This window comes from Pinus tabuliformis, chromosome 6 (assembly GCF_031772625.1).
Source record: "Pinus tabuliformis cultivar Carrire ecotype Pingquan chromosome 6, CPIR1, whole genome shotgun sequence".
Classification (NCBI taxonomy): domain Eukaryota; kingdom Viridiplantae; phylum Streptophyta; class Pinopsida; order Pinales; family Pinaceae; genus Pinus; species Pinus tabuliformis.
The window spans coordinates 296,267,062-296,277,062 of record NC_142292.1 but is presented as its reverse complement, the minus strand read 5'-3'; the positions used below and the strand labels follow the sequence as shown (position 1 = coordinate 296,277,062).

The window sequence follows — 10,001 nt, the reverse complement described above, 5'->3', positions numbered from 1 at the left end:
ATTATGATAAATTATTATGTACTCTTTAGTTTAACTTATATAACGATTCTAATAGCTTATTGTGTATCTTTTGTAGATGGTTGGTTCTGATGAGCACGAGCAAGTGGAATACAAGAGAGTGTCCATCGTTATAAAACGAACTCTAGGGGAGGTGTGTTTCCTAATATGAATAATTACTGGTTTTGAAATATGTTTAACATTATTAAATGTGTGTGTATTTTAACCTTATTCAACCCACTTTTCCCCTTTCAGCAGAGGACAACACATTGCAGGAGAGATGATGCGCAGAGGGGATGTTTGCAAAATTTTCTTTGTTCTTGTCTGCATGTTTTGTTTTTTTGAGTTTGAGCATGGCCATGCTGTGTTGTACTACTTTCCCTTTGTTTTGAATTTTTTTTTCTTGTTTTTTGTAGTTTGTTCTTCGTTTCATTTGTTGGGTGTGTCTTACTCTTGCTTTGTTTTGTTGTTTTTGTTTCTTTAATGTTTCTTGTAGTTTTGTCTTGGTTTCATTTGTTGGGTGCGGAAATGGAAATGAATGAAGAAGACAGAGAAAATTGAGGTTATTGCTCATAAATGAAGGTGAGTCAACATATATACATGCAATGCACCTCACTTAAAATTATCTTTCACTAATTTGTGGCTCCATTTGTTTGATATTCAAATTATGATATGTTTTATCTATGCTGTGATAATCAACTATATTGATTATTTTTATGTAGTGAACAACCACAATTGTATGGTCTACAAAGGTCAAGTGGTAAATATGCACTAGACATTCTAAAAACATGGCATAGAGGATGGGTGAGGCATACTTTTGTCCTACACAATACTATTGTCCTTTAGTACACTGAAATATTTGTTAGTTGCAAAATGATTTATCATTTTGTCATGTATTTGAAGTAGTATGATCTTGTTCAAGGGTGTGAGATTCAATATTTTTACTAGAACTTTGATATGAAAGAAATGGAAATGTCACATTGGGGTTTAAATGTTCAGTGATTATTTTTTATGATTGTTGTTGTTATAATAGTAGCCAAGGGAGGGTAGGTATTTGTATGGTTAATTCACGCTTTGTATATTTATCCTTTAAGCTCCCATGGTTTATTCGTGATCTCATATATAATATTACTTTGTGCAGTGAGTAACTACAATCGTAGTGTCTGAGAGGGTCGATTGGAGAAGATATCTTAGGAAATGTAGATGCAACGCAGAGGATGGGTGAGTCATGTTGTTTTCCAACAAAATATTGTTATTATTATTTGTTATTTCGACGTTTTCTCCTTTTAGCATGGTTCTGAGGTAGTACCACTTAAATAATGGTTTGACATATACATAAAATGGTATGTTTAAATTTATATGCTAATTTGGTCCACATCACACACACAACACCACACAACGTGCCCTAGAGAGGAGGATGGTAAGGTCAAGCAAGCAAGCATACAAAGCCTTCGACCAATCAATCATTTTGCTAGTAGCATAGTTATCGGAACCATAGAAAAACCAGACCAAAAAACCAGTCAACCCAAACCACATATTCTATTCAAATTTTATTTTAAAACATATATATTCATGTGCATCGATATGAATACAAACCATTCATACACAAGTAAGCAAAAGTTTTCATTTATATAAAGTGTAAGGGTGCACATAACCAAAATAATACAGAGTGCAATCCATATCTAAACCAATATCAAAAAACAAACTCCACATGGCCTCTAGCATAAAAAATAATGTATGCTACAACAAATAGCTACATATCATCAAAACCGTTTCCTATATTGGGATCTTTGTCATCAATATCGCCCTCTAAGCATTAAAATAAGATAGAAAAATCATATCATGTCGAGTCAAGATTTTGTTTGAGTGATAAGTATTCGTTTTATTAAGCTCATGATAGAGGAGTTAAACAACGATTACCACTAACATCAAGGTACATGGAGGGCTTGGTGCTCTTGATTAAATACTAGTTCCATAGCCTCCTACATGGGAAAATCCAATGTATCGTTGGAACGCCCCCAATCATGAAATCCTGGAACACTGTTAAGTCTGTTGGATTCTGAGTGAGATCTAAAATTCTACTTCCAACATATGAAATCCAATGAGGTCAAAACCGCTCTCAAACATCCTGATTCATTTCATGCTAATGTTAAAAATTTAAGTAAGAAAATGAAAATGAAAGATAAAGGAGAATGTCACTTTTACTTTAAATTCACCCCACTTGTTGCGTTGTTCATGGCTTTACCATACCGAATTGGAGAAAAACTGTTCAAGTCATCGGTTCGAACCAAATTCTGCGTCAAAACGGTCGAACTCGTTTGAACTGGTCAGTCCGGTTCAATGCTTATAACACTCGAGAGTAGACAACTTTAGGATTTTGGGTGTTATGTTGTTTTACCACGGTACTGGAATCTAGGTTAGGGTCATAGAATTACTGACACAACCAATCCAAATACCACAACAAACTACTATGCACGACGAAATATAAACAACAGAAAATCAATTAGTGGACAATATAGACAACTTTTTACAATTTTTTCAATAACCCAACTTCGTTATATTAACAAACTGTAATACAACTGTTTAGGGCTCCCGTACTATGGATCATCGCTCTCATACAATCACTGATATAAGGAATACAAACTAGGGTTTGATGTCTGATACATTGACGTGCTAGCTAATCTAGTGCACTTCATATCTCCATTGGTCATATCTTGAACACATATGCTCAGTCCATTGGCTCTCGATCTGTAGCACCCCCAATCTGCCTCTATCAATGATCCTTCTCCTTTTTGTCACTGAGCACATCTCCAATTAGCCCTCTAGCTGATCATTAGTCCATCAACAACCAAGACATAGGGTCTTTTGTTGAGTTGTACACAACTCCGTTTGTGAACAACTCTAGGCTGTGTTGAAGTTTCTAAGTTTACTTAGTTAGAAACTCTTCATGCACTTTTTCTGATTTATTCCTACCTACTTGTTATGTTTTCTTTAACAAGTTATTTACAAAGTAAATACTGAAAATAAACACCAGTGCATGCTCAACATATTACAGATCAGCAACTAAAAGAAACAAGAACAAACACACCACATGACACCATTATTTTTGGACCAATGTCCCCGGAAATAGCCAATGCGGGAAAACCGGTGCAGCTATCTGAGGGTTTTGTTATTAAGCAATATCAGAGTACAATCTTGGTGCTGAAACTGGCCTACCCAACAGAGAATTTCCTTAGCAGCTATACCTCACAGTTTGAGAGAAATCTCCTGGTTGAAACCCCGGAAAATCCTTCCAGCTGCTCCTCAGCACAAAACTGCTCTGCAACCCCAGCGTCTGCCAAATTTGGTCTGCGTTAGACCGTCTCTGTCTCACGCTGGCCCTACGTCAACCTTGCTTGGCTTGCGTGAGCCCCAGGAGGCCCTGCGTCAGCTTTCTGGGCCTCTGCGTCAGACACGGTGGCGTCTCTGGTGCTCTGTGCAACACTTGGCTGCCTCTGCGTGAGCCCTTGCTCGCTCTGCGTCACTCTCCTTGGCTGCTGCACTGCTCTCCCGTCACAATCTCTGCCTTCTCTGTTTCTCTGTACTCAATGCCCCTCAGTTGCTCTCCCGATCACTGATTCTATCTCTCTTAGCAAACCTCGCTCTAGAGAATAAAATGATTGATCACTCTAGTGTGCTTTCCAAGTGACCCTAAAGCCTCCTCTTATACTTTTCCTGTTGACATCTCAACGACCGAGATTAAGTCCCTAATCAACGGCTAAGATTAGATCTGGCTTGATCCATGTCTTTCGGACCACTCTAACACAAATTCATATTAATGCACATTAATATTTTATTTTACCTAAGTTTAGACTTAGGGACTCCATTAAAAATATTAATTATTTTAATATCTCCTGATCTGTTTAGAATATGCCCAAACTCTTTATGGGTATTGGAGATCTCATGTGCCCCAACCTCTCTAACAAATTTTGTGGCTAGAGCACATCCGATGCTACCCCAGATCAACACTCCCTCTTAGCAAGTACTGTGCTCTAGCAATACTCCTCACTGAGTATTACTCTGATCATCCAGCATCGGTACTTGTGCTGATGCTAGGCCTTCCTGCCCAACATCCTCTGTACTGCTGCCCATGGTTCTGCCACTGCCACTGTTGTATTTGTACGACAACTCCCTCTGCATCCGTGCTGCTGCTGGTCCTTTCTCCCAACACTGCATCTACACTCCACCTCTTCTCATCATGTTGCATCGTGTTGCCGACTGCTGCACTGCAACTCAGTTACTGAGAAGTAAGTAACTGATCTCCCAACTGACCTCCCTGTTGGGCTAGAAACACCCATTGATGCTGAATCTCCCTCTGTCGCTAACAAGTGCTCCCTCTCTGACCTCTGCGCTGCTGCAACAACTCCCTGCATCTTGCACCGTTGCACACCTCTCTGTGCCTTCCTGCACTAGTGCAACACTCCTGTGCCTCTCGTACTGCTGTAGCCTGCTAGCTCTGCGCTGTCTCGGGACTCCTGCACTGTAGCTCTCTCTGCCGCTCCATCCGCATCTGTCTCTGCCCACATCAGCCAGTTCTGCTACTCCTCTTCGGGGCTCCTGTAGCAAGGTCTAATCCAAGAGGCTGAGTACCTCAAGGATCCTGCCCCTCATCGCCTGTAGTCCATCTGACTACAACTCGATGTCTCCCCACTTCCGCTCAAGTGGTGCGTGTGCACTCATGGCACAATCATTTTCTGTCAAAACTTCCTTCTCTGCCCGTGTTGGCGCTGCCTTAGTCTCGAAAGACTCTCCCTTACTCTTCTTCCTTGGACACTGGGTCGCGTAATGACCCAGCTCCCCACAGTGGAAGCACTTGATCTTGGAGAGATCTTTCTTCTTCCGCTTCTCCTGCTTTCCCTCAGATGCTAGGGCCACTTCCTCCTCCTCCTCCTGCTTGAACTTGATCCCTTTGCTGCTGCTACCTGTCTTCGACTGTCGTCTGATCTTTTCCTGGCGAAGAGCTGCCCACATCTCGTCCCAAGGTGGGAGAGTCCCTCTGCCCAAGATACTCTAGACAAACACTTTCCAATCTTCTGAGAGAGTATTTAGGGCTTTCCTCACCATAAACACCTGATTCGGTGTCAGGGCTATTGCAGTCAATTGGTCTCGGATCTCATTCAGTCCTCTGAGGAAGGTGTCAATCGATTAACCCTTCTTCATCTGATACGACCTCATCTGGTTCTCGAGCAGTATTCTTCTCTGCACAGAAGTATGCTGGTAAAGGTTCTTGAGAGCCTCCCACATCTCAACTGCCATTTCCTTCTTGGCTATATGTGGTACCACACGATCTTAGGCTCTGCGCAGTTCCCGACTTCTTATGCATGGCTTTGGCTAGCTCTGCGTCACACTCTTGGCTTCTGTGTTGTTAGAAACAGTTTCTGTCACCTCAACACAAATGTTTTCTGCTGCTATTGCTCCGCTCGGCTGATGTCTTTTAGTCCTCCTGTGATCTGCAATCGTGCTCTGATACCATGTTGAAGTTTCTAAGTTTACTTAAAAACCCTTCATGCACTTTTTCTGATTTATTCCTACCTACTTGTTATTTTTTCTTTAGCAAGTTATTTATAAAGTAAATACTGAAAATAAACACCAGTGCATGCTCAACATATTACAGATAAACAACTAAAAGAAACAAGAACAAACACACCACATGACACCATTATTTTTGGACCAATGTCCCTGGAAAAACCCAATGCGGTAAAACTGATGCAACTATCTGAGGGTTTTCTTATTAAGCAATATCAGAGTACAATCTGGGTGCCGAAACTGGCCTACCCAACAGAGAATTTCCTTAGGAACTATACCTCATAGTTTGAGAGAAATCTCCTTGCTGTCAGCCCCTCTCTGTCTCACGCTGGCCCTGCGTCAGCTTTATGTGCCTCTGCGTCAGACATGGTGGCCTCTCTGGTGCTCTGCGCAGCACTTCGCTGCCTCTGCATGGCCCTGCCTCTCCTTGGCTGCTGCGCTGCTCTCCCGTCACAATCTCTGCCTTCTCTGTTTCTCTGTACTCAATGCCCCTCAGCTGCTCTCCCGATCACTGATTCTATCTCTTTTAGCAAACCCCGCTCTAGAGAATAGAATGACTGATCACTCTGGTGTGCTCTCCAAGTGACCCTCAAGCCTCCTCATATACTTTTCCTGTTGACATCTCAACAACCTAGATTAAGTCCCTAATTAACGGCTAAGATTAGATTTGGCTTGATCCATGTCTTTTGGACCACTCTAACACAGATTCATATTAATGCACATTAATATTTTATTTTCCCTCAGTTTAAACTTAGGGATTCCATTAAAAATATTAATTATTTTAATATCTCATGATCTGTTTAGAATATGCTCAAACCCTTTCTGGGTATTGGAGATTTCATGTGCCCCAACCTCTCCACCAAATTTCGTGGCTAGAGCACATCCGATGCTACCCCAAATCAACAGACTACCCACTGTTGCTCCTCAGCTCCTTTGGGACAACTTGCCTACTAGTTGCTCCTTAGTCCTTCAAGAACACAACTCTTAGGGACTTCTTCCCTTTGTAACATACCCGTGCTGCTTCAATGAGACAAACTTAGGGAATGGATGGCTGCCACCTACCACTGTCAAAACTCCTTCAACAACAAACTTCGACCTTCCAACAATTTTTTCAGCAACTTCGACCCCAACAACAATTTCTGCAACTTCGACCTAGCAGCTTCAGCAACTTTGACCTAACAACTTCACAACTTTGATCTAGAGGCAACTTCACAGCTTTGACCTGGCAGCTTCACAATTTCAACCCTATAGCTTCACAACTTTGACCTTGCAACTTCGACCTTACAGCTTCACAACTTCGATGCAGCTACATAATTTCATCTAGCCCATAAATTGTAGAAACCCTAACGAAAGACACACACACACACACACACACACACACACAGAGAGAGAGGCCCAAAAACTTTGATCTTGATCTTCTTCTTCTTCTTCGTCCTATTCTAGCTCCTGTCTTGAGGAGATCGAACTTCCTTGAGTGAGCGTGTAAATGAGGTATAATTCCTTCTTATTTATAGGCTTGTGAGGGGTATGAATTGCTATCATGAATATGACTTGTCCCTCCATGTAGGCCGACTTGATCTTTGCGCCATGACGAGGTCATGGAGAGACTTTTGCCTGTATTTTGACTCGATAAATTTTTCTTTACAATATGTAACATGCCCAAATGGGTCTTCAATACATGACAATGACTGAACTGACTTTATGACAAACCTAGAAGCACTCAATGGGTGCTTGACCTAAAAATAAATTTCCTTTGAGCATGAAACCCATGCCTAAAAAAAAACGAATAATAAATCTATTTTTCTCTTTTCATTAAAAACATAAAATCACGATTACATATGCCATTATGAAGATCAAACCTAGTTACATATTTCAACAAAAATCCCTTCAACAATAAACTTGGGCTAGTCAAACTGCTCCCTTGACCTCCTTTTCCCGAGCATCCCTTCTTTTGCCCATCTAACAGTCCTCAAATTCCTTCTCAAGTGACTTTACTTAGGGCGTGGAGCAAGCCACTACAACCCTCCCAAAATTGTTATTTTGGTTGCACGAAATACTATCCTAAACTAGGACACGAATCCTTTACTTTTTCTCCTTGTAGACATCTACTTCTACTCTAAAAAAACCTTGGAACTGAGGGAGACTTTTTATGAAGAACTCAGCCCTATCTGGGGCAACTTGAAGGAGATCCCACCTACCTACAAACCACTCCAAAAACCTTCGATTTCTTCGATACTACTGTAGATGAATGTAGCCTAACCTTGGTTTCCAAGTAGGCTACTCGACCCTCCAATAGTCATAATTTCACCCACCTGCAATACTTCAGAAATCTCGTCTTGTTAGAGAGAGCTTGATTTTGTTTTCATGCTCAGATTTCATCCTCAAAAGTCTCGACCTAGTCTCCTTCTACCCGTTGTCTTCACCCGCATAACCACAACCGAAAACAGTGCCAAAACCACCCCTAACCAGATTTGATCCTTTCTCCTTCTTGGTTGTGGACTCATCCTCCTATTTTAGTCTTCACATGAGGAATATGTGTCTTGATTGGGTGAGGGATGAGGCTCTACTTAGTCCTATTTATATCATTCCTTAGGGTGGCGTCTAACCTTCTCAAATTCTCTCCTCAATTCAAGGCCGACTTGAAACTTAAGACAAGTTGACCCACATAATCAAATAAAAATTCTTTTCTCTCAATCCACAAGGCCTCTCTTGGTGCTACAAGCGTCCCCTTGTTCCTTTAAGGGTGCCCTACAATCTCCAAGTGCCAAGTGTCCTAATCCATACACGGTTTCACATCTGCAAGCTTGGGTGCAAAACCCACACGCCTGGGTTCTTAGCACACAAGTGACTTTGTGGTGCCAATTCCTGCACATCCCTGTAGCCTAGGGTTTTGAGTACCTCCCAAGGTACCAATCTCAACATGTTCAATATGTTTAAATTTGATTGGATCTCTCTTACAAAAAGGATTATTTATATTATGATAACATTGATTGCATTATTCTTATTAGAATTATGTCTAGTTTAGAAAAATTATCTTCTTTGAGATATAGCATGGAATATAAATGGAGTGGAAGTAAGTTGGTTCACAAGTTCATGCCTTCATCTCTCTATTTCAACTTTTATTAGAATTCTAATATTTGATTTTCTATCTACTGCAGATGGATGATACCAGTGAGTAGAAATATGTAAAATACAAAATGGATTACCCCCTTTATATAAAAAAGCTCAAAGTCAGGTGTGCTTCACATTATAATTGATTTTTGCATTCAAGTCTCCAGTTTAACTTGTATATTGATTCTAATATCTTATTATGTATCTGTTGTAGATGGCTTGTTCTGGTGAGCATGAGTAAGTGGAATACAAAATGGAATCCCTATCTTTATATAGCAAACTCTAGACGAGGTATGTTTGCATTTATGAATAATTATTTGTTTTGAATTATGCTTGACATTACTATTTGTGTCTTTATTTTAACCTTATTCACAGCACTTTTTTCCCTTTCAGCGGAAGAGAGGACACTACAATAGAGATAATGTGCAAATGGGAAGTTTGCAATTTTTTGTTTGTTGTTGTCTACATGATTCGTTTTTGTTGAAGTTTATGCTTTCATAATGTGCAAATGGGAAGTTTGCAATTTTTTGTTTGTTGTTGTCTACATGATTCGTTTTTGTTGAAGTTTATGCTTTCAAACACTCTAGTTTGACTTTGTTTAGAAATCTAATATTTTATTGTGTATCTATTGGCGATGGCATGTTCCAATGAGCATGAATACGTGAAATACAAAATGGACTATCCCCTTTTATATAACAATCTCTAATAAAGGCGTGTTTCTAATTATGATTAATTATTGTGTACTTTTTAGTTTAACTTATATAACGATTCTAATATCTTATTGTGTATCTTTTGTAGATGGTTGGCTCTAATAAGCACGAGCAAGTGGAATACAAAGGGGTGTCCATCATTATCACACAAACTCTAGGGGAGGTGTATTTTGTATCATGAATAATTATTGGTTTTGAAATATGTTTAACATTACTAGTTGCGTGTGTATTTTAACCTTATTCAACCCACTTGTTTCCCTTTCAGCAGAGGGCAACACATTGCAGGAGAGATGATGTGCGGAGAGGATGTTTGCAATTTTTTCTTTGCTCTTGTCTACATGTTTTGTTTTGTCGAGTTTGAGCATGGCCATGCTGTGTTGTACTCCTTTTCCTTTGTTTTGCAATTTTTTTGTTTTGTTTTTTGTAGTTTGTTCTTGGGTTCGTTTGTTGGGGTGTTGTAATCTTGCTTTGTTTTGTTTTTTTGTTTCTTTAATGTTTCTTGTAGTTTTGTCTTGGTTTCGTTTGTTGGGTGCGGAAATGGAAATGAAGGAAGCAAACATAGATAATTCAGGTTATTGTCCGTAAATAAAGGTGAGTCAACATATTGACATGCAATGC

At 40.0% G+C, this 10,001-nt stretch overlaps 1 long non-coding RNA gene across 1 annotated transcript; it reads left to right on the top strand.

The window, feature by feature from the left end:
* The first annotated feature begins 259 nt into the window (after positions 1-259).
* LOC149258500 (uncharacterized) lies at positions 260-8,764 on the top strand. Its single transcript, XR_016246085.1, has 4 exons — positions 260-579; positions 720-801; positions 1,139-1,218; positions 8,721-8,764. It is a non-coding gene; the product is annotated as an uncharacterized LOC149258500 (long non-coding RNA).
* Positions 8,765-10,001: the final 1,237 nt, after the last annotated feature.